At 37.9% G+C, this 24571-nt stretch overlaps 1 pseudogene; it reads left to right on the top strand.

The window, feature by feature from the left end:
* Positions 1 to 15430: 15430 nt before the first annotated feature.
* LOC137721211 (scopoletin glucosyltransferase-like) lies at positions 15431 to 21916 on the top strand (annotated as a pseudogene).
* The last annotated feature ends 2655 nt before the right edge of the window (positions 21917 to 24571 follow it).

The following is a 24571-nucleotide window of genomic DNA, read 5'->3' as shown; positions in this document are numbered from 1 at the left end:
AAGCTGAAGCTGAGTGTTTACCAAACACAAAAACAGCTCCTAACTTTTTTTGATAGCAGCTTTTTTCATAATCATCTCAATACCAAACCAGGACTAAGTCCGGCCTTGCGCCAGCATACGTTCTCCCTTTTTTTGTGTTGGTGTGTGTAAAACACGCACATCATGAGCAAGTGGGCTGACAGCTTCTGATATCTTTTGGTAAAATCACATGTATGGAAGTGTGCACATCACAAAAATAATTACTAAATTTGCTTTTTGCTTTAAAACCCTAAAAGAAAAAACAAAAAAGGCCAAATACCAAATTCCATCCCAAATGTCTGATTATTAGCCCAAGTTTCCACATGGCATGAAGATTGGCAATTGGGCTCTAGCAACAAATATATGGAGTAGAATTCTTTCCGTTCTTATTTTTATCCCCCCAAAAAAAAATCCAAAAACCCATATATACAGAAAAGAAAAACACTTGAAAAGATCTCCTCTATATCGTTGTTAAAAGTGCGAGACAGCGAGGGGAGTTGGTAAACATTGTAGAACAGTTCTGAGTGTTGTTCAATAGTCAACTAATTGAGTACAAACTTAAAAATTTGACTCTCATGTTTGAAACTCAAACACTACCGTTGAAACAATATCGTCCCAGTAGAATATGCTTTACAATCTTCTTAGCAAACATGATATTAGTAGAGGTTTCTAACTCATTGAAATCAAATGCCAATCTAATTGTGCTTACGAATTTCCCTAAAATTTGTTGGATAACAGTTTAAAACAACTACAGTTTTCACAGGAGGATCTTTCCAATTTAATTCTTGCTTCTCTTCGCCGCAAATATAATTTATCTATAATCCCTATTAAGCAAGTTCTAAATTATAACAGACCTCACAAACCAATCAAAACTAAACAATGGGGTGAGTGTGCGAAATGCTGCTCTCAACAATTGGGTGATGGTTTTGCCACTTATGTCTATTTGGTTTTAATTTTGAGGGTATTTATATCTATTTAAGTGGACTTTCTATTATATTTGAATTTTTTATATAAAAAAGTGACATTTATAAAATTGAATGTTAAATTTTGGCTATTATTTATAAAAAAAACTCTTTTTTCCCCTCCTGTCACAGTTTTCTTTTCGTCTTTCTCTCTATTAAAAAAAATTAATACTGGATGGTGGCGTGGCTTAATCATAATTGTTTAAATAGAAAGGAAAGAAATATAAAAGAGATTAGGAGGGAAAAAATCTTTCTCCCATCTCGTTGGCACCGAGAGACCGAAAATTGCCCTTCAACCTCAAATTACATTTCTAGCGGACCATATTACAGGGGGCAATTTACCCGAGCAATTTAAGTTCGGCCTTACGCCAGCAGATGTTTTTTTGGTGTGTGTAAAACATGCACATTCTAAGCGAGTGGATCGATAACTTTTGATATCTTTGACAAAATGACATGTACGTAATTGCGCACATCACAAAAAAATACTTACTCAATTTGCTTTTGCTTGATAACCCTAATAGGCTTCTTAAAAGAACGCCAAATACCAAATACCAAGTACCAAATTCCATGCCAAATGTCTAATTAACCTAAGTTTCCACATGGCATGAAGATTAGCAATTGGACCCTGGCAACAGACACCTTGCTGGCACTGAGAGACTTTTGAGATGCCAAAATCTATTGCTTTTGAAATTGACGTGTAGAGATTTTTCAGTGTGACCGGTACATAGGGTTATATACTACGTGTCATTATATAAATAGTGAAACAAGTGTCATTATATAAATGATGATATATGTGTGTTAAAAAGTTAATAACTTAAAAAATAAAATTTCTCATCACTTATATAAAAGCACGTGTTGGACCACCCGTGTTCCGGTCACAATGAAAAATTTCTCATTGACGTGGGCAATTTCAAGAGCATTGTAGATGCTATTAATACATCGTTATCATAAAGACAATATAATTTATATTCTCAATTTATGTTTATGAACGTATAAAACTCATTAAATTTAATGAATGTTGAACGATAATATAAACGTTAACTTACGAATTTTATTCAAGTGATTATTATTATTTTTTTTTTAACAAACAACATTATTTACTGTAAAGTGGAGGGAGTGGTATAAGCCTTACAATGAAATACCAATAATATGGTTCAAATTCATCTTTAGCGAGAATCGAACCTAAAACTTTTCACTTATAAGTGAAGAGGAATACTACTAAATTATAGTACTAAGTGATTATAAAAGATGGAGAAATCACGAAGAAAACTTATGTCTCGTAATCTCAATAAAAATTGTAGAATTAAAAGGAAAAAGTTTTCTTCACAAATTCTCTATTTTATATCTTCACTTGAACAAAATAAACAAATTAACGTTTAATTTTTATTCAACATTCATTAAACCTAATAAATTTTCACAAGAGAGAACTTTAGGTTATAAATTTTTGTCTCTTTCTTTGTAAGGGTGTTTCTAAGATGCGGACTTTGCGTCCGAACCTTGTGCATGGACCGGAATCCAACTGCCATGATTTGCTGAGCTCTTGGTAGAACCGAGGTGTTGGTATTTTTGTTTTGCAGTTGCGTTTAGGATGTGGTACTAGACTGCCTACGTATCCTTGACAGAATCTGTCACGCCCCAATCCTGACATACGTCCAGAATTAACACGTGACGTCACCAAAAATCCGTATCCAACATACACCGCCTCCGGAATATGGGCAAAGCACAACTCAATAATCGAATCGCATAGAAATTTTTTGTATGCCTTATGGCTGCATCTAACCTCCCCGTTAGATTGCCTACGTACCCTAAGCAGGGATCAAGCCATTCGTAGTTCATCATGCACAATAATTGACATATATCACAGTCCGATTAGGTCGAAAGGCATAACATTTCTCAATCAATCAATAGAACTTGACAAGCATGAAATTACTCGACTCAGGGTTACATAACAACCCACCGGAAAATCATGATTTCCCCTCCATCTATATATAAATCATTATGTCGCAACATGATACCGCAATTCACAACATATATCATTGCAAAGAACCAACAAAGCACAATACCATTCTCTGGCCACATTTATCAACAAGTCTAATCATAACAATAACAATGATATCCAACATAACAATCCCACATGATGATTAACATTTCCACTTCATCCATCACATAATTCATCACGTTTCCCACATAAAGTCGCATTTCATAGTGTGTAACATAGTTAAGAATTAACAAAGTACACATTATTCTCTAGAAATATTAATCAACTAAAATACTCATGATAACCACACTCGTATCCAACGTCATTCCATAATCACATCAATCAATAATGTCAACCATCACATCATCAATAACACATACAACATGTCAAAACGCAAGGCTAGAGCAACACAATTCGGTTGAAGACTACATCTTTAGAAAAGGGGATTTTGGACCACCCAACAGACCGAAGCACCAAAGGGGATTCCGGACCATCACTCAACAAAATCCAAGCAAAACTCAGTTCCAGACCACCCAACCGAATTGAACGGAAGTCCAAGAAGCATAACAACGGCTCGAAGGAACAAGCATGATTCAAGTTACCCAATTCACGAAAACTCAACGAAATGAAGCAATATCGAACACAAATCCACATCACAATGGGTTATCGGTCAATTACTAGACCTCACATCTCCCAAGCAATTCAATATGCATTTCAATCATATGTCACAACCATTTCCAATACACAAGTCAAATCACATTTCACTTCATCATACCAATCACTATGCTTCCAACATTATATCTCAATACATAGCTTGTAACATATCAAGGAATCACGAAGCACAATATTAATATTTATTTACGTTAATCAATCAGTGAGATAACATATCATTTCACGAATTTAATTAAAGAACTCTACATAATTCCCAACTTAGGTTATGAATAATAACATGGTAATTCTAATTTATTTTCACAATATCTATTGGGGGTAATTCCCATCTACTCGAATTTAGGATTCTAAGATCACCTTACAGAATGAATAAGAGCAAGGATTCCGGACCACTCAACAGAATCCAACAACATTGGGTTTCGGACCACTCAACGGAACCAAAATATCAAGCGGTTTCTCATAATCTACCCAGACCTGACATATGTAAAGTCAATGTCAATATTATGGAATTGGTGCACTGGCAAATCAGGCACTCAGATAACCTAAGAGGCTCGGGTGAGGGACAATAAAATAAGCATGTGATACAATAATAAAACCAGCCATCAATCACAATTTATAAACCTTGAATATAAATCTTTCATAAGAAATCAATACCAAACTTTTGAATACTCTGAGGGAGTCACCCAGACATCCAAAAGTTCATTTCAAACAACCATAACATCTCACACCCATATTCATATACACACAATGAAAGTAGAATTAGGGCGACACAGTTCATCCAAAGGCTACACCTTTGCAACCATTTCAAACTAAACTCAATGAACTAAGCTGGATACAATCCCGGACCATCACTCAACGGAATCGCAGAGTAGAGTAGGAAGGATTCCAGACCATCACTCAACGGAATCCAAATCAAGATACGATTCCGGACCATCACTCAACGGAATCGCGGAGTACATTGCATAACCACCAATCAATGAAACAACACATGAATCAAGTTACTCAAGTTATAAAGGCTCAATGAAACAAGAAATGAAATAATGAAACGAGCATTGACACATGTTTCGAAGCAACAAACCCCATTACAATGGGTTAACGGTCCACCACTAGCCCTCACCTTCATCAAATCAAGCCAATTATACAAAACAAACCATATTTCCAATATGCACGTCAAATCCCACTTCATATAACTACATCATTGGCTAAATATAAAAATTAACAATTTATTGGAAAAATGATTATAAAACCATTTCATATTCACATATATTAAAGTCACTCACATTTCATCATATCATACCATCTATGTAAATCAACCACCTTTCGAATATGCACGTCAAATCACATATCACGATCATCATCAGTACACAAGCCAAATCATGTTTAATAAACATAGGTCTATGGCCAAATATATATATATATATATATATATATATATATATATATATATATAATCACATTTCAATAGAATCACATTATAAGATCAAGTCAAATTCACAGATGTTACCAATATAAGAAATCAAGGTAATAAACATATCACATATGTTCAAGTCACTCTCTAACCAATGTAGGCCCACTAGACTTCACTTAAGTCTCCCATAGTACTAATTTTATTATTTAGAACGTTCCGAGACATGTTGACCACAATTTAACTCTCGGTCAACGATGGGGTCCACAACAATCCGCAAATCAGATTTATGATCCATAACTTCCCAAAGTCCACATTATGCTTCGAGAATAACATACTAAAGTTTCATTATGATCCAACGGTCGGATTGTCGTCAATCACACAAACAAGTGGTGGTCCAAATTGATCACCACACCAAACAATTGAATCTTTGGAAACTGAGCTAGACATAGGTTCACATGGTCACTATAAGGTATTTGAAACCTAGACAACACTCGTGAACGATCCCACGTACCGCCACACATGGTGGAAGTTAAGATGGAGGGTTTAGAAACCCTGAATTTTCAACATTAACTAGATGAGCTCAAATTTACATGGTGCTAGAGCTCAACAAGGGAAACATTTTTCACAACTAGGCCGACGATAAATTCTAACCGGAAACTATTCAAATTCACCGGAGAAAACCGGACTTCTAGGGTTCTAAACACCCAACTCTAAAATGAATACAAAAGCACAAACTAAGCATACCAACTTGAAGATTATGAAGAGTAGATGAAGTTTCATACCTCACTCGAAGGAAATCGTTGCCGGAATCGCCGAAAAAATGATAAACCGCTGGAAAAGTCGTGGGCTTTGCAACATCGAACTGCAAAGATGGAAAAGAAATGTGGAAATCTAACATCACAAATATGTAGGGCTCGTCAAAAGCTTTCCATGGACACCAAGATCACCCAAAACGGAGCTCGAATGAAGAAGATACAAGCGAGTCGAGTTTGGTGGGTTTATGGGTCCAAGTCTCCCTAAAATGGGTTAGTAACAGCTTTTTTTCCCAATTTTCAGAAACCTCCCCCTTTTCTGGAGGTTTCACTCCCATGTATAGCATTTTGGTAAAATTACCAAAATGCCACCAACTTTAAACAACTCTAACTTCTTCGTTTTGACTCGGAAATAAGATTTGTTTACACCTACGTGCTCATGGAATCGAACTCTACCTAACCAATTCAAGAGTTGACCGAAAAGGTCGAGAAAATTAGAAATGACTAAAGTACCACTCACTTCGTTTTTCTTAAATTTGGGAAAATAAAGAACTAGTTCCAATCAAATCTTCGAAATACGTCAAGAATAAAACAAAATAATAATTTTGGGGACGGGATATCACAGAATCAAACCAACGTAGTTCGTGGTTTTCATTGATCAGTCAATAACCCACTAAAAAACAAAAAATTGTTTGCTTGGATTTGGTGTCTTGTGCAGTTTCAGCTCGTGCAAGCAGGGAGTGTTTAAGCCTTGTGTAGTTTCAACTCGTGCACATAAGGACTTTAGGCCATTTGGAGCATTTAATGCCTTGTACAGTTTCAGTTCGTGCAGTCAAAGACTTTGTGCCATTTGGAGCGTTTGATGCCTTGTGCAGTTTCAGCTCACACGGCTTTGTGCCATAGAGTGGGGGCAACATCCCATGTGAGCAGCATTCCTCATAAAATTGGAAACTTTTATTAAAATAAACACACACTTACAAACAAACAAAGGCCAATTTATTCCTATAAACAAACAAAGAATGGGCCTAACAATAATGAAAACACAGAAAATGAGCCCAACAACAGTGAAGCCCAAACACAACAAAACTTTCGAGAACCATCCACTGCACTCTCCACCGCCGATCCGAAAATCAGCCAGCCATCTAATTCTCCATCCATCACCGATCATCACCTCCACAGACGCCACCTCCGCACAGCTATCAACAAGAGATAGTCGACGACAGAGAAGCCAACCGTCAGAATAAAGCTCTGGGAAATTCTCGTGCAACACAGCCAGAAATGACAGACAACAAGGAGAACGTGGTGGTGTGGGAAACACCCGAACCAGATAAAACTCGAAACTCTACACATGAACTCAACAGAAAACATGGCTGAAAATCGAAGCAAGGAAGGGCCGTGAAAAGGGATACCCACGGGGGTTAAGAAATTGGAAAGGTCAGAGAGGAAAATTGGAAGAACCATCAGCAGATGTAAGGGGAAAAGAAGGAAAAGACAAAAATAAAAGACCACCCACCGATCCTAGCTCCAGCTAGGATCGGCAAGCACTAAACTAAAGCACGATCGGGAAATCCCTCACACGAAATGGTAAGAAACACCCTCAAGCAAAGGGAAGGTCTCTCACAGGGAGAGTTGTCTCATCACTTCTTTCTTTTTCTTGTAGAATTTACAATCTCTTTGGCAAGACGATGCCCAAATTTATGAAAGAAACTACATGATTTCCACATTAGAGAGCTATGGCTTTTTAATGGGAAAGACACTCACGTGGCAACCTTTATTAAAAAAAGTCTTTTTATCCAAAATGATCTCTGAGATTTGCATAACACATCATTTTGGTCCATGAGATTGAAAATCGATAAAAATGGTCCCTGAGATTGTCCACCATCCATTATTTTGGTCATTCCATTAAAAACTCTGTTAAGTGTCCGAGACCTCTTGGCCGGACGTTTGGGCAATTTTCAAAACTTTGTAACTTAATCGTTTCTTAACCAAATTCGACCCATAATATATCAAAATGAAGATAGGAAAGTGTAGAAAAATATTATACCAATTTGGAAGCCCCATGGTTGCCGGAGATGACCGGAAAATATCCTGAAAGGTGACTGGTCTGTAGAAAAACTGAAAAACTTGCCGAAAATTGGGTAAACTTTAAACGTTCATAATTTCTTCAATAATCAACGAAATCGAGTGATTCAAAAACAAAAATCATACTTTTTGACGACAAAAAGATAATGGTACATTTTATGATGCTAAATCATCGTGGTTTGGCCGAAAAACTGCTCGAAAGTGACTAACTTGACAACCAAGACAACCACTTTCGAGCATTTTTTTCGGACAAACCACATCGAATTAGCTTTATAGAAAGGTACCATGCTCTTTTTCTTGTCGAGAAGTATCAGTTTCATTTTTAAATCACTCGATTTCGTTGAGTATTGAATAAGTTATGAATGTTTAAAGTTTACCCAGTTTTCGGTGAGTTTTCCAGTTTTCCCTCAGACCCTTCAGTTTTCAGGCTAGTTTCCGACCATCTCTGGCAACCATTGGATTCTAAATAGGTATAATCTTCTTCTGCACTTTCCTATCTTCATTTTGATATATTATGGGTCAAATTTGGTTAAGAAATGATTGAGTTAAAAAGCTCTGAAAATTGCCCAAACTTCTGGCCAAGAGCTTCGGGACACTTAACGGAGTTTTTAACGGAAGGACCAAACAATGGATGGTGGACAATCTCATGGACCGTTTCTATTGATTTTCAATCTCAAAGACCAAAGTGATGAGTTATGCAAATCTCAGGGACCATTTTGGATAAAAAGCCTTTTTTTTAATAAAGGTTGTCACGTGAGTGTCTTTCCCAATTAATTTGGACAGTTGTTAGAAAGCTTTTTTTTTCTTCTCTGTGAACATCATATAAGCCCCTCCTAAAGCTCTAAAGCTATTTAGATTTTGCTTTTTTCGTTTTTTTTTAATTTTTTTTAAGGACCCCACTTGCGGTATACTTTGGACTTCTGAGAGCCTAATCATTCTACAAACGGGACCTGGGTTGTGGGGGACCACGTGAATAATAGGACCTTCATCCTTTTTCTTTATTGCAGGTCGTCTCTTAGCATTTTTAATCCTTGAATTAGATAACAACTTTGAAAGCAGTAGCCTACACTAAACAATTTCATTGTCTTTTCCTCATATGTTCCAGTGAGAGCCCACTTTGACTTTATCTTGGTTTGGTGGGAATGAACTGAATATCCTTTCTTCTGCACATTTGGTGATTTAAGGAAGAACATGCGGCCATTGACGTTTGGAATCAAATGAGATGCGGTGGGGACTGTGTCTCCTTGTTGTTATAGTAGGGACTAGTGATGACATTGTCATTTGGCGGTTGCTTCCTTGTTCTACATGAGATGCAGTCTTCAAACCATCGTGGCCCATAGAATTTCTTCATAGTGTTTAGCGTACAAATGTCATGGTGTAAAGATGTCAATATCCTAGCACCTCCACGTCCACGTATAGACTTATTGTACCGGAAATTCTTGACTAGTAGATTTCGACCTTTTGTGCTGAGAAAATGCTTGACGAGTAGATCCGAGCCATTGATTTTGAACATCTTGGAGGAGTTCACTTTCTAGCATGTCTGTGTCTACGTGCATACATTCTATACCGAGACAATTCTTGACGAGAAAACTTCGACCATCCTTCTATGCAAACTGGTTATGTTCTTCTGAAGAAAAAAAAGGCAAGAATTGTTATGCTTTTCTTTTGGCAGGAACCATTTTTGTTCTTGCATACCGAACTGCTACAATCACCGGAAAGCTGATCTTGTTGGTCTAATTTTGAAGTACACTTTGATAGCGGAGAAGGGTTTGTTAATATAGGAGAATCTAATTAGGATTCTCATGGGCTAGGTTTTGTAAATCCCTATGGACTTTAGATTACTTGTACTCCTAGTCAATTGACTTGTATATATTTGTATCCTTCTGAGATCAATTAAATCAATACAATATAAATCTACATGGTATCACTTGTTTATGTTTCATTTTCCTGGCAAAACCCTAGCCTATTTTTCCTCCAAATTAACTCCTAGTCCTCCCCTATCCTCTCTTCTTACCGTGCCCTGGCTTCTCTCATGGCTACTAGGCTTCGTCATCCTCCACCCATGTTGGGCCTTCTCTCTGGTCCCAACGTAGCCCACTTTCTCAAACTCACTAATTCTAACTACCTACTTTGTCTTAGTCAGATGAAGTCGTTTTTTCTGCGTCATAATTTATTTGGCTATGTGGATGGCTCTATTCCAACCCCTGAGACCACTCTTCATTCTGCTGACATAGAGCATGTTGCACCAAATTTTGCTTTTGCTACATGGTTCCAGACTGATTAACTAGTTGTCAGTTATCTGACTTCTACACTTTCCAAGCCTATTTTGTCCTTACAATTGGGAAAACCTCCTCTAAAGCTATTTGGGAGTGTCTTCATGCACACTTTTCTCATAAATCTGTCACCAATGCCACGAATCTTCGATTTCAACTTTTGGCACTTATGAAAGGCTCTCGTGCCATCTTGGACTACCTTAAACATGCTAAGTTTTACGCTGACTCTTTTGCTTCTATTAATCAACCTGTATTTAATACTGATTTGGTGAGGTCTGTCCTTAAAGGTCTTAGTCCTGATTATTCTATGTTTCTCACAGCTATAATTAATTCTCCACCCTTCCTGAATTTCCCTGACCTACATTCTCAACTCTTAACTTTTGAGAACCAACCTCGGCCTACTCCCGCTGCCAATTTTATGCAACAGTCCGTGGGCCAACCTTCTCTGCAATAGCCCGTGGGGTAGCCTCATCTACCAGAGCAGCCCTATTACCAGCAACCTAATCCTCCCCAAGCTATTGCCTTTTAAGTGGAAGCCCATGATGCCGTGCAGCAGCAAGGCCTGCCACGTGCCAGAAATTGAGGTTGTGGTGGGTTTCACCAGCATTCACGTGGGGTCATGATAACCATCGTGACGGTGGCAGTAGTGGTTGTGTTGGATTACAGCCCAATAATTGTGGGTTTAATCCTTCTAATTAGCAAGGTATCTTTAGTGCTCTTCTTGGTTTTTGGTGTAGTTATTGTAACTCACATGGACACCATGTCTTTACTTGTCTGCATCGCCCTGTTCCCCTCATTGCTGATTATCATGTTGTTCCACCTAGTGTGGCTAATGATCCTACTTGGTACTTTAATACGAGAGCTCACCAAATGACCAACAATAGGGCCGCTCTTCATGACTCGTCTCCTTATAATGGTAACGAAACTGTCCTCGATGGTAATAAAGCTTTTATTCCTATAACTCATATTGGGTCTTCTTCTTTCACATTAGGTTCTCGTCAGTTCAAATTAAATAATGTCTTATATGTTCCTTCCATTAAAAAAAATCTTATCTCTGCCTCTCAGTTTACTCAAGATAATTTTGTTGTCGTTACTATTCATCTATTTCGTCAAGTAATTTCTAATTTTTATTATGGTTCTCTGTTGTTTCAAGGCCGCTGTGAAGATCATCTTTATCCTATCGGCCCATCATGTCAATTGGCCTTTCATGCCATTTCCTTCTCCTTGTGGTACTCCCATCTTGGTCATTCGTCTTTAGGTTCTATGTCGCAAATAAATAAGGCCTTTTGTAAGCCATGTGCTCTTTCTAAGTCGCACAAGTTACCTATTAATTCCAATACAGTTATTGCTCCATTTCCATATTATTTAATTCATTATGATGTTTGGATATCCTCTACTCCATCAAATTTTGGATTTCGTTATTATGTATTATTTATTGATGATTATAGTCGTTATTTATGGATTTACCCCAAGCGGGCTAGATTGGAGGTTTTAATGCACTTTGAAACCCTTTATCATATGGTGCATAATATTTTTAATTATTCAATTAATTTTTTCCAAATGGATAGTGGTACCGAATATGTTAATCGCTCCATTAAAACATTTTGTCAACCAACTAGAATTGTTCCACATGTCTCATGTCCCCACACTCTTGAACAATATGGCTTGGCCAAACGCAAGCACCAACATATATCCACTGTCACCCGTCTTCTCCAAAACATTGCCCACGCCGCCCCTTCCCTTTAGGTTGAAGCCACCCTCCCTGTTGTCTTTATTATTAATCATCTTCCTTCTTTGGTTTTGGGTTGGTTAGTCCCTATTTACGTTAATTTGATCGTCATCCCAATTTGTCCCACCTTTGTACGTTTGGTTGTGTTTGTTACCCACATTTAGGAGCTTATATCACTAACAAATTGGAACCTCGTTCCAATGAATTGTTTTTCGTAGGTTACAACTCTCAACATAAAAGTTATTGTTGTCTAGACCTAACCATTAATCAGATTTTTATCTTTCATGTCACGTTTGACGAGAATAATTTTATGTTTGCCAGACCTGCTGCCCTTGCAGCTTTGCCTCCTACTGTTCAGCTTCTCTTCGAACCTGCGCATGCACCTTTCCATGGATCCTAGCCTAGTGCGCCTCCCCCTAGAGCCCAACCCATCATGCCTCCTCATGAAACTCCACCTATGCATCCAATCTTGCAGCTCAGCAAACTTCTTATCGCGCCCAGCCCAATGGTTCATGCGCCCAATACGCCTATTTCTGTCCCTCCGACCAATGCTCCGAGCCACGTGGCGTCAGTTTATATGCCATCTCCACTTGCTTCTGGATATGGGTTAGCCCCATCAAGCCCAAAATCTCTACAGCTTCCAGCTAACTTTTGTTGAGTCCTTAGCAAGCCATTATACCAGTGCCCTTCTCGTCTGCCCCCGTTGGGTCTTCCTTACTCCATCCTATAAAGACTAGATCACACACTGGCCACTCTCAACCCAAACAATGTGTCCAACGACACTGTTTGTTACCCACTGCCTCATTCACTCAGAGTGTCCAACTCTAATTCCGTTGAACCCACTTGTTTCACTCAGGCCTCACATCCCCTTGAGTGGCGTACCGCTATGACCGAGGAATTTAATGCTTTACTTAAAAATGGTGTGTGGTCTCTTGTTCCCTCTCATCCCTCTCAGAATTTAGTTGGTTGCAAATGGGTTTTTCGGATTAGGCATAATGCAGATGATTCCATTGAGCTGTATAAGGCTCGTTTAGCTGCCAAAGGCTTTCATCAGCAATATGGTTTTTATTATGATAAGACATTTAGTCTGGTTGTCAAGCTTACCATCATATCTGTAAACTGCACAAGGCTCTTTATGGTCTCAGACAGGCTCCTCGAGCTTAGTTTTAGCACTTCAGTACATTTATCCTCTGTCAAGGCTTCATTCAAAGTCTTGCCGATCCATCTCTCTTCATATTTCACCATGGTACGACATATCTCATTTTACTACTTTATGTCAATGATATTGTGTTAACTAGCAATGATTCTGTAGCTCTTTGACGATTTATAGATCTTTTGGGCCATGAATTAGAGATTAAAGATCTTGGGCCTCTTTATTATTTTCTTAGTTTTGAGGTTTGTTCTACTTCTGTTGTCTCCATCTATCTCAAACCAAGTATGCTCTCGATTTGTTCATGAACGGGTCAAGTTGGGTACTCACAAAGTCCAGTTTATTCCTTCCATTGATCAACCTACGGATGTTCCTACTAAAGGACTCTCTACGCCTTGTTTTGATTATCTTCGTTCCAAGTATGAGTGGCTTGTCAGTGTAGGAGAATCCATTAGGATTCTCATGGGCTAGGTTTTGTAACCATGGGCTTTAGATATTTGTACTCAAGTCAATTGACTTAGTATATATTTGTATCTTTATGAGATCACCGGAAGGTTGCTTCTAGAGTGGAGCGATTGGCACCATTTTGATTTGTTATAAAGAGAGGTCCTTCATTTGAACATTTCTTTGTAAGAGCACGTGGGAAACTAACTTTGCTTCGATGGTCCTGTGCCATGAGTGGAGATTTGTGTAAGGAAACAAATAATAAAGAAAAATAAAAATTTCACCTTTGATTCTTCTTCCTCGTGAACATTCTACATAATTGCAATCCTTTGCTCCTTTCTTCTCTTTCTATTTCTACGGTTTGCATTCGTCTCTCCTCCGCTACACTCTCTACTCTCTCTCAGCTTTTTGCTCTCTCCTCCACAGTTCAGAGATCATTTTCCATTTTTTGTTACGTGTACCACTTTCTTGGGATGCAGAGAGGTTGAGAGAAGGCCATCACTTAGTGGAGAACGTGGGAGGGCAAGGATAAGAGCTTGGAAATTGCCCTCCAACCTCAAATTGCATTTCCAGAGGGCCATATTGAAGATGGCAATTTGTGGGCTATGCAAAGCCCGCCTAAATGCTTGAGCAATTTAAGTCCCACCTCGGACCAACAAGTGTTCTCTTTTTTTTTTTTTTTTTTCTTTTTTTTTCTTTTTTTTGTGGTATGTGTAAAACATGTGCATCCTGAGCGACGGGTCGACAGCTTCTAATATCTTTTGGCAAAATGACATGTCTGTAATTGTGCACATCACAAAAATACTTACTCAATTTTCTTTTGCTTGAAAACCCTAATGGGCTGCGATCTTTTAAGAAAAAAAGGCCAAATACCAAATACCAAATGTCTAATTTACCTAAGTTTCCACATGGCATGAAGATTAGCAATTGGACTTTGGCAACAGACACCTCGCTGGCACTGAGAGACTTTTGAGATACCAAAATCTATTGCTTTTGACATTGACGTGGGCAATTTCAAGCGCATTGGAGATGCTATTAATACATCGTTATCATAAAGACAATATATATATATATATATATATATATATATATATATATATATTCTGCTAAAAGAATCATATAATAAAAAAGAAACTCTCGGATACAACTATTCCAACAAAATCAAAACGAAGAGCATGTGAAGCAAAATCAGGAATATGATGCTTCCACATGTGACAACCAGTTAAGAACCTGACGAGTAAATCCATCACCAATAAAATTTGCCTCTTTAAAGATAGGGTTCCAATATAATTTATATTCTCAATTGATGTTTAGCAATGTACAAAACTCATTAAGTTTAATGAATGTTGAACGAAAATATGAATGTTGCCTTGCAAATTTTATTCAAGTGACTATAAAAGATGGAGAAATTACGAAGAAAACTTATGTCTCGTAATCTCCAAGAAAATGATAGAATTAAAATGAACAAGTTTTCTTCACGAATTCTCTATCTTGTAACTTCACTTGAACAAAATATACATATTAACATTTTTATTTTTATTCAACGTTCATTAACCTAATAAATTGTCAAAGACAAACCAATTCTAGGTGACCCTTAAGAGAAAGTCCCCTTAACAATCTCCTAAAAAACTACTCTACTTCTTTTTTTTTTTTTTTTTTTGAAATATTATCTACATTAAAAGGGTGGTGTTGTTGGGGGAGGGGGGGGGTTGGGCGCTAAGTCTTACAATAGGCTAGCAATAATAGGTTCAAATTCGTTTTTGGTGAAAATTGAACCTAAGACCTTTTACTTACAAGTGAAGAGAAATACCACTAGACTGTAGTACTAAGTGGGGAAAAATTACTCTACTTAACCGGTCGTTGTTGTACATGAAATACCGGCTGACGTATACAATTGAGGGAGACAAACTTTTCTCCTTCTGTCAATATATAGTGTGAAGAATTAGAATCTTCACATGCTCCACTTCTATTTATTTGAGTTTTCACATATCACAAACAACGCCACCGCCACCGCAGCCCTATTGAAATCCCAATAATCATGGGTAGCGAAAACCGTGACTTCCACATCTGTTTCTTCCCTTACATGGCTCATGGCCACATGATACCGATCTCCGACATGGCCAAGCTCTTTACATCCCAAGGAGTAAAAACCACCAAGTCATCACTCCTCTAAATGCCCCAACATTCTCCAAAGCTACCCAATCAAGTAAAACCTACTCCGATGGCATCGAAGTCAAAATCAAAACCATCAAGTTCCCTTCTTTAGAAGTTGGTCTGCCAGAAGGGTGTGAGAACCTCGACTCACTCCCCTCACCAGAATTAAGCGCCAATTTTCTCAAAGCAATAAGCTTCTCCAAGAGCCGCTCGAGCAACTTTTGTTCGAAGAAAGGCAGATGTGCTTTTTGTCAGAATTTTAGAAATATATTAGTGTATTTGCAGCAATTTGATCTTAGAGAAGAAACAATTGAGGGAGGAATGAGAGATAGAGAGAGAAAGTGATGAAAATTCTCACAGAGATCCAATGTGCTATTCTGCGTGCTTCATTCCTTCACAACCATTTTCATGACCGTTAGAAGGGAAGAGAATCTAGGAGAGCCTATGTGCTCATCCAACCATTCATTACAAGACCCTATGAGATCTTGCCACTTGCTCACATTTGAGCCTAATGCAATTTGATCTAATCTCAACCTTTGATCTCTAACAACTCACTTTACTCAAACTAACAGCTTGCTAAAATAAAAGAAATCACAGTTTAGACCTTAATTAGCTAACACTCCCTTCTAAGGTCTTAACTGAGATTACTCCAAGCTTGTCTCTCATTTAGCTAAAGCCTTGGTGAAGATGTCTACTAGTTGCTCCTTACTTTTGTAGAATTGCTGATCAATTGTTCCTTCGTGGATTGCATCCATGATGAAATGAAACTTCTTCTTGATGTGTTTAGATCTTTGATGAAACACAGGATTCTTTGACATGTCAATCGCAGATGTGTTGTCACACGTCAAAAGGGTTGGTTCAATCTGTTCTTCACCAAAATCATGCAACACAAATCTCAACTATATGGCTTGAGTAGTAACTTCAGAAGCACTCATATACTCGGCCTCTACATTTGAGAGTGCAACACTTTGTTGCTTCATAGAGGCCCATGAGAATGCACCACTTCCAAAGCTCAAAACATAGCCAGAAGTAGATTTTATGTCATCTTCATCCCCACTCTAGTCACTATCACAGAAACCTATGAGCAAGGCTGCATCTCCCTTCTTATACTTGATTCCATAATCCACAGTTCCTTGCACATATCTTAGTATCCTTTTGGCAGTGCCAAGATGCTTGGTGGAAGGACAATGCATGTATCTGGCAAGTACACAAGCTGAGTACATGATATCTGGCATTGTTGCAATCAAGTACAAAAGACTACCAACAATTCTTCATCTACAGTTCCACTCTCATCATCTTTCCTTAGCTTATCAGTGGAAGGTAAGGGAATTAAGACAGATTTGCGTTTTTTTCAACCCAAACTTGTCAAGTAAACTTAATGCATATTTCTTTTAGTGAATGAAGATACTCCTTTCATGTTGAATAACCTCAATTCCCAGGAAATGATGTAACAGTCCTAAATCTGTCATCTCATACTTGCTCATCATGTCACATTTGAAATTTTCAATCATTTGTGGACAATTTACAGTGTAGACAATGTCATCCACGTATATAGAGACAATCAAAGTTCCATGTCCTTCCTTATGCTTCACATATAGAGTAGCTTCACTCGGACTTTTTATAAAACCACACTGCACTAAGTAGATGTCAATTTTGCTATACCAACCTCTAGGAGCTTGCTTCAGTCCATAAAAGGCTTTCTTTAGCTTGTATACCTTGTGTTCTTCCCCCATGAACAATACCCATTTGGTTGATCAATATACACCTCTTCTTCAAGAATTTCATTCAGAAAGGTAGACTTCACATCTAGCTGAAACAATCTCCACCCTTTCTGTGCTGCCAAAGCAATGAGGGTCCTTATAATGTCCAATTTAGCCATAGGTGCAAAAGTCTCATTAAAATCAATCCCAAGCTTTTGAGTGTACCCCTTGGCAACTAATCTTGCCTTGTGTTTATGTATAGTGCCATCCAGATTCAATTTGGTTTTGAAGATCCATTTTACCCCAACAATGGGTTTGTCACTTGGTCTATCAACCAACTCCCCGGTACCATTCTTCTCTATCTTAGTGATCTCATCTTCCATTGCTTTCTTCCAGGCTTCATCTTGAGAGGCTTCGTTGTAGCTTTCAGGGTCAATGACACTAGGTCTACACTGAGCAAATACTTCATTCAAATTCCTCCACTTCTTTGGTGTATTGTCATAAGTCTCTGTGAGTTGGATCTCACCCTCTACATTCATAGTTTTAGAAACATCAGTGTGTACTTTAGCAACATTACCAACACCTATGTTTAGAGTTTTTGACTCAGAAGAACATATGTTAGATCCATCACATACCCCATTTTCAATCACAGTTACGTTTACACCTTCATTAGCTTCTGTATAGGGCAGATGGATGTGAATTGTCTCCATATTCTCCCAATTGAGCATTTCATCTTCATCAAAAATGACACTTTTGAAAACTATGATCTTGTTGCTTTTCAGATTATACACTCTATAACCTTTCTCTCTTGTCCCATATCCAACAAACACACATTTTTGTCCAGTTTTTGCCTTAACTGAGTGGGAACATGAGTTTAGCACACAGAACCAAAAATTCTCAAGTGTTTTACCCCTGGTTTTCTACCACAAAACTCTTCAAATGGAGTTTTGTTCACCAATGCCTTTGTAGGACACTTATTAAGTAGGTAAACAGCAGTGTGAACTACTTCACCCCAGAACTTGAGTAGTAGCTTCTTTTCATAAAGCATGGTTCTCGCCATCTCTACAATGGTACGGTTTTTTCTTTCAGCAATGCCATTTTGCTGGGGAGAATAAGCAACAGTTAGTTGCTTTTCAATAGCAACATCTTCACAAAACTTCTCAAACTCCAGGGATGTATACTCTCCTCCTCTATCACTTTTGAGTTTCTTCAACTTGTATCCAGTTTGCATTTCAACCATGGCCTTGAACATTTTAAATATTCTGAATACCTCAGACTTACACTTCAAGAAATAGACCCAACACATTCTAGACTTGTCAAGAAAGTATCTGCTACCACCAAGTGTTTCACTCTTGGGTCCACACACATCGGAGTGTACAAGTTCTAGTGGAAATGTTGCCCTCCATTTCTGTTCCTTATTCAAAACTTCTATGTAAGCCTTTCCAATGGCACACCCTTCACACTAAGTGATTGTGTTCTTTGAGATAGGGTAAACCATATACCATGCATTTTTCTTGCAACATCCTCAAACTATCATAGTTCAAATGCCCAAATCTTTTGTGCCATTTCCATGTACTATCTTCAATAGTTGCTCTATTTGCCACATTGTGATCCACAGATTCAAATATTAGGGGAAAACATCTATTTCCCTTCATTTGCATAGTAGCAACATGATCTTGTAGTACTCTGTCACCAAATATGGGAGCCATAAAATCACCAAATACAAGCCAATAGCCATGTTCAACCATTTGGCCTACACTGAAAAGATTTTCGTCTAAACTAGGTACAATCATGACTTCTGGTATGAACCTTGTTCCTCTCTTAGTCTCCACTACCAAAGTTCCTTTGCCAATTGAATCAACTAGATCTCATGTGCCCATTTTCAACTTGCACTTTATACTCCTTGCACTTTATACTCCTATCAGTGTTGATAAGTAGTGATTCAGTACTAGTCATATGGTTACTACAACCACTGTCTAGATACCAAACACCACTGTTTTCTTGCACAAAGGCCTTATGACAAGCATAGAACATCATTGCATTGTCCTAAACATGGTTCAAATAGTTGGCAATATAGGTTTTCTTGGGCTGATGGCAATCCTTCACTACATGTCCAAATCTATTGCGGTTATGGCATTTAGGCTTTCCCCTAAACCAACACTCTCCATAGTGAGCCTTATCACAGATTTTGCACTTTTGTTTAATACCCTCAGTGATCACACCCTGTCTCTCAAGCTGGTGAGTTTTGTTTTCCCACTTCTTAGACTTAGATTTTCAATCCTTCTTTCCCTTACTGTGATTTCCCTACACAAATGGCCTAGCATGTGGTTTTGACACAAGACTCATACTAGAGAAAGCATGCTCTGAGCTTGCAGCATCATCTTCATGTCTTGTCAACCTAAGTTCTTAGCTCTTAAGAGATCCGACCACTTCTTGTACAGTCACATTATTCAAATCTGAAGCTTTTTCAATCATAACATAGATTGGATCATATTTACTAGACAAACTTATCAAAACCTTTTAAGCCTCTCTTTGGTGAGTGAGGATCTCACCATAAGATTTTATCTGATTAATTAGTTCAAATAGTCTAGTAAGATAGGCATATAAAGATTCATTTTCTTTCATCCCCATATATTCAAATTCATGATGCAAACTTTGAAGTTTGACAAACCTTGCTTGTTCATCACCACGAAATTCCTCTTGGAGTAGATCCCAGACACCCTTGGATGTCTCTTGGTTCACATTCCGAGGGAAGATCTCCTTAGAAACAGCACTCTGAATGATTCCCAGTGCTTTAGCATCTTTCAGGAGCTGATCATCCATGTGAGCATCAAACTCGTCGTCGTCTCCTTCATAATTGCCCGACGAGGATGAATCTTCCTCGCCATCCTCCTTTTTTGCTTTTCCTTTTTCTTTCTTCTTCTTCGATTCTGGAACAACAATTCCTTTGCCTACCAGTTTCCAAATTCCATATGATTTGAAAATGGTGACCATCCTCACTTTCCAGAATTCGAACTCTGTTCCATAAAAAACAGGAGCTCGTAAATCGCTGCTTCCAAACCCAGCCATCGTAGCTTGAATAGGAATGAATCGAGAGTTTTCTCGTTGGATTCTCTCACATAATTTCACAGAAATCGACGCCCAGTCTGAAATCGAACCTAGGCTCTCAATACCATGTTAGAATCTGTAGAAATATATTAGTGTATTTGCAACAATTCGATCTCAGAGAAGAAAAAATTGAGGGAAGAAGAGAGAGAGAATGATAAAAATTCTCAGAGAGCCAATGTGTTCTTCTGCGTGCTTCATTCCTTCACAACCATTTTCATGACCATTAGAGGGGGAGAGAATCTAGGAGAGCCTATGAGCTCATCCAACCATTCATTACAAGACCCTATAAGATCTTGCCACTTGCTCACATTTAAGCCTAATACAATTTGATCTAATCTCAGCCCTTGATCTCTAACAACTCATTTTACTCAAACTAACAGCTTGATAAAATAAAAGAAATCACAGTTCAGACCTTAATTAGCGAACACTTTTTCCTTGGGCAACTGATGCTGCTGCAAAGTTTGATATTCCAAGGCTAATTTTTCATGGCACTAGTTTTTTTGCCATGGTTGCCTCAGATATTGTTAGAAAGTATGAGCCGTTCAAGAACACTTTGTCAGATTCGGACCTTTCGTGATTCCGGATTTTCCTGGTGAAATTACTATGACACAAGCCCAAGTTCCTGATCATGTCAAGGCAAATATCGAAAACGACTTGACCCGGATGCTCAAACGGTCCAAGGAAGCTGAGAAAACAAGCTATGGAATTGTTGTGAACAGTTTCTATGAGCTCGAATCGGTTTATGCAGATTATTACATAAACGAGCTTGGGAGGAAAGGTTGGCATATTGGCCCTGTTTCTCTATGCAATAGAAACAATGAAGAAAAAGCACTTAGAGGAAAAGCAGCTTCTATCAACGAGCACGATTTCTTGAAGTGGCTTGATTCAAAAGAACCTAATTCGGTTGTTTATGTGTGTTTTGGAAGCATGGCCAAATTCAATGCCTCTCAGCTTAAGGAGATTGCAATGGGGCTTGAGGCTTCTGGGCATGACTTCATTTGGGTTGTGAGGACTGGACAAGAGTATGACGTGGAGAAAGAGGATTGGCTGCCAGAAGGGTTTGAGGATCGGATGGAAGGGAAAGGACTAATCATAAGAGGGTGGGCCCCGCAGGTTCTGATTCATAATGATGGGGCAGTTGGCGGGTTTGTGACGCACTGTGGGTGGAACTCGACGTAAAGGATCGTTGCCGGGTTGCCGATGGTGACATGGCCGGTGTCGGCGGAGCAGTTTTACAACGAGAAGCTGGTGACCCAAGTGCTGAAAATTGGTGTTGGAGTTGGTGCTCAAAAATGGGTTATGGTTGTGGGGGGTACCGTGAGGAAGGAAGCTGTTGAGAAAGCTGTGAGGAGGATTATGGTGGGTGAGGAAGCAGATGAAATGAGAAGAAAAGCTAGGGAACTTGCAGAGCAGGCAAAGAGGGCTATTGAGAAAGGAGGATCATCAAACTGATTTGAATGCTTTAATTGAAGAGTTGAGTTCCCACTAGATAGAGTTGGATCTCACATTCAGATGGACTACACTTTTTGAATATTTCAGATTGATAATGTTTTGTACACAACGTAATTAAGAATAGTTACTCATAATTCATAAAAGAATGGTCAATGTTGTGGAGAGTGACTAAAAGTTTAGTTGCTTTTCTTTTCACCCGGATATTAGACTTTTATGGTGCATTTTATTTATCTTAAGGGTCGTATATTTGCCCAACCAAAGAACATAATTCTAAGAGCATTGATGAACAAATTATATTTCTCACAAGTGTATGAATAGATATGATAGTATAGTAAGCAAATACGAGTGTCGTACCCACAGGGATTTGTAAAGTCACCTAATTCAGTCTAATTATGTAGTACCCACAAGAATAGAAATAACAAAAACAACTAAACTACGAAGTTTAAATAATTAACCAAAGGGAAGTTGATTAAGTAATCTAAAGTGCAGTAAATTAAAAAAAGAATGTGTGTAAATAACTTCTAAAAACAATGGTTGAAACACTAGGTATCCGATTTCACCAAATCAATCCAATTCTATGTCATTAATTAACTTAGTAAGAACAATTCAATTCAGGTTCTAGGGTTCGTTATTTCTTTATTATGATTGTCCGTTAGGCTTCCGGGTGTAACCAAATACTTTTAATCATCAACTTAACCATGGCTTCTAGTCTAAGCCAATAATAAAAAATCCATTAAGTACAAGAAGAACAAAGAAAACCAAAAAGTGTCTTAGCATGGCGTCTACATCAACAACAATTCATTCATCCAAGAGAGCTATCTCAAGGCTAAGTATATTGTATCTACTATAACCTTGTCTCATACATCTAAAAATTCATATTAAAGGTAGCTAATTAATAACATGAACACAAAAAATGATTTTAGCACAATGAATGAAACTAGAAACCTTTGAATTGATAAAAGAATAAAGTTAACTAAGACATAGAATCATCATGAAGGCTACATCGAATCTCTAATAAAGAATTTAGTTACTCATAGCCATCAAATTATAGGAAATCATAATTATGAAAGTCATAAGGACAAAGTCTGAGAAAGATATTGAAAAACCCTTAGAGAACCCCTTGGCGTCTGGCTTCCTCCTTAGGTCAATCCTCTAAGCAATCTGATGATGTGAGTTTCCCTTTCACGATGCTACTCCTCTTCCTTTTTAATAAACATCCAAGGAATGTAGAGTTTTGGTAAACCTTTGCTGCAATTGTTGAATTCCAGCCCAAACAGGAGTTCCAATATCATTAGACTTCAGTTTCCTAACTCAAACTGGACTTCGATTATTCGGAATCGCATAGAATTCCTGAACCGACCTTCTCGCACTAAAACAGGTATAATTTCTTCTAGAAGCATCAGAATCATGATCTATAAAATTCTACTGAAACTAGACATCCAGAGCTTTCCGTACATATGTGGCACAACACCTAGTTCGTCCTGATGAATTTGTGACGTCCCAATGAAAATGACAGTTCTGCACAGCACCTTCCAGCTCCAATTATAATTCCCAAACAGCAGCCATTAAATTGCGGATTGAACAAATTAGCATCTGCTGATCATTGGAATACTTCTTGACTTCAATTCTTTACAGCTTTGATCCTTTTTAGCCTTGAAATCACCAAAAGACTCCAAAGTCTTCTCTACGGTCCATTATCTACAAAATACGTACTAGACACATCAAACAACCAATTTCATAAGAAAACATAGCATAAAACTTAGGAAACAGGGGCAATATAAATGTATAAATATTGTGTTATCAAATACCTCCAAACCTATCTTTTGCTAGTCCTCGAGCAAAATTAAAACACGACCCAACTAAAAGCTAAAAAAAAAAAGAGTTAATCTAAGCCACTTTTGTAGGAAATCACGATGGCACTCAGCATATGCCACAAGCCTTTAAACCCCTAGGTGTCCCTAGTTGGAGGAGTTGTGTCTCCTGAGGGTTTACCAGTTACGTTACCCACAAACGTTTTACTACAAAACAAAGTGGTTAAAGTTAGCACTTCCATAAATTAATGAAAACCAACGTATGCCAATCACACTTCCAAAACTAAATTTATGCCTTTAAAGCCAGTACACCACATGAAAAAGTATGTAGCCATCTCAAGCACTCAAGTTTAAAAGAATCTACACTCGGTGTGTGTACAAATTCGCCTTGACTCTAATTCTCACTTGGATATCTCTCAATTTTCTCTCAAAACCTAAGCATTCACTCTTAACAAGTATATGTGATGAAATTATGTAAAGGGAATCAAAATATAATCACATATGAGTAATATTAAAAAGAATGGCAATTTCTGAAAATAGATCTCATGAAAGGAATCAAATACTAAGAACATAGGTATTTATCTTTACCATTAAGCAAAGCTTCCCCATAAATCCATTAGGTCTTTACAATAGTTGTAATGTAAGGCTAGGGTAAGGGCTATGAAAGAAGGGATTGGAAACTAGAACTTGAGATATACCAAGATTTTTCATATGCAGTTTGGCTAGCCCTCATTTGAAACTTGACATATGATTCTTGGCGTCCAATGCAATTAAACTAGTTATCCAATGAATAACCATGACATGCAACTATGAATTTAATTGAAAACACAATAGTACTCTTATAAACAGAAATAACACTCCCACTAATTTAGCATATCAAT

Source organism: Pyrus communis, chromosome 2 (genome assembly GCF_963583255.1).
Source record: "Pyrus communis chromosome 2, drPyrComm1.1, whole genome shotgun sequence".
Taxonomy (NCBI): Eukaryota; Viridiplantae; Streptophyta; class Magnoliopsida; order Rosales; family Rosaceae; genus Pyrus; species Pyrus communis.
This window is presented reverse-complemented; position numbering and strand designations above follow the sequence as displayed.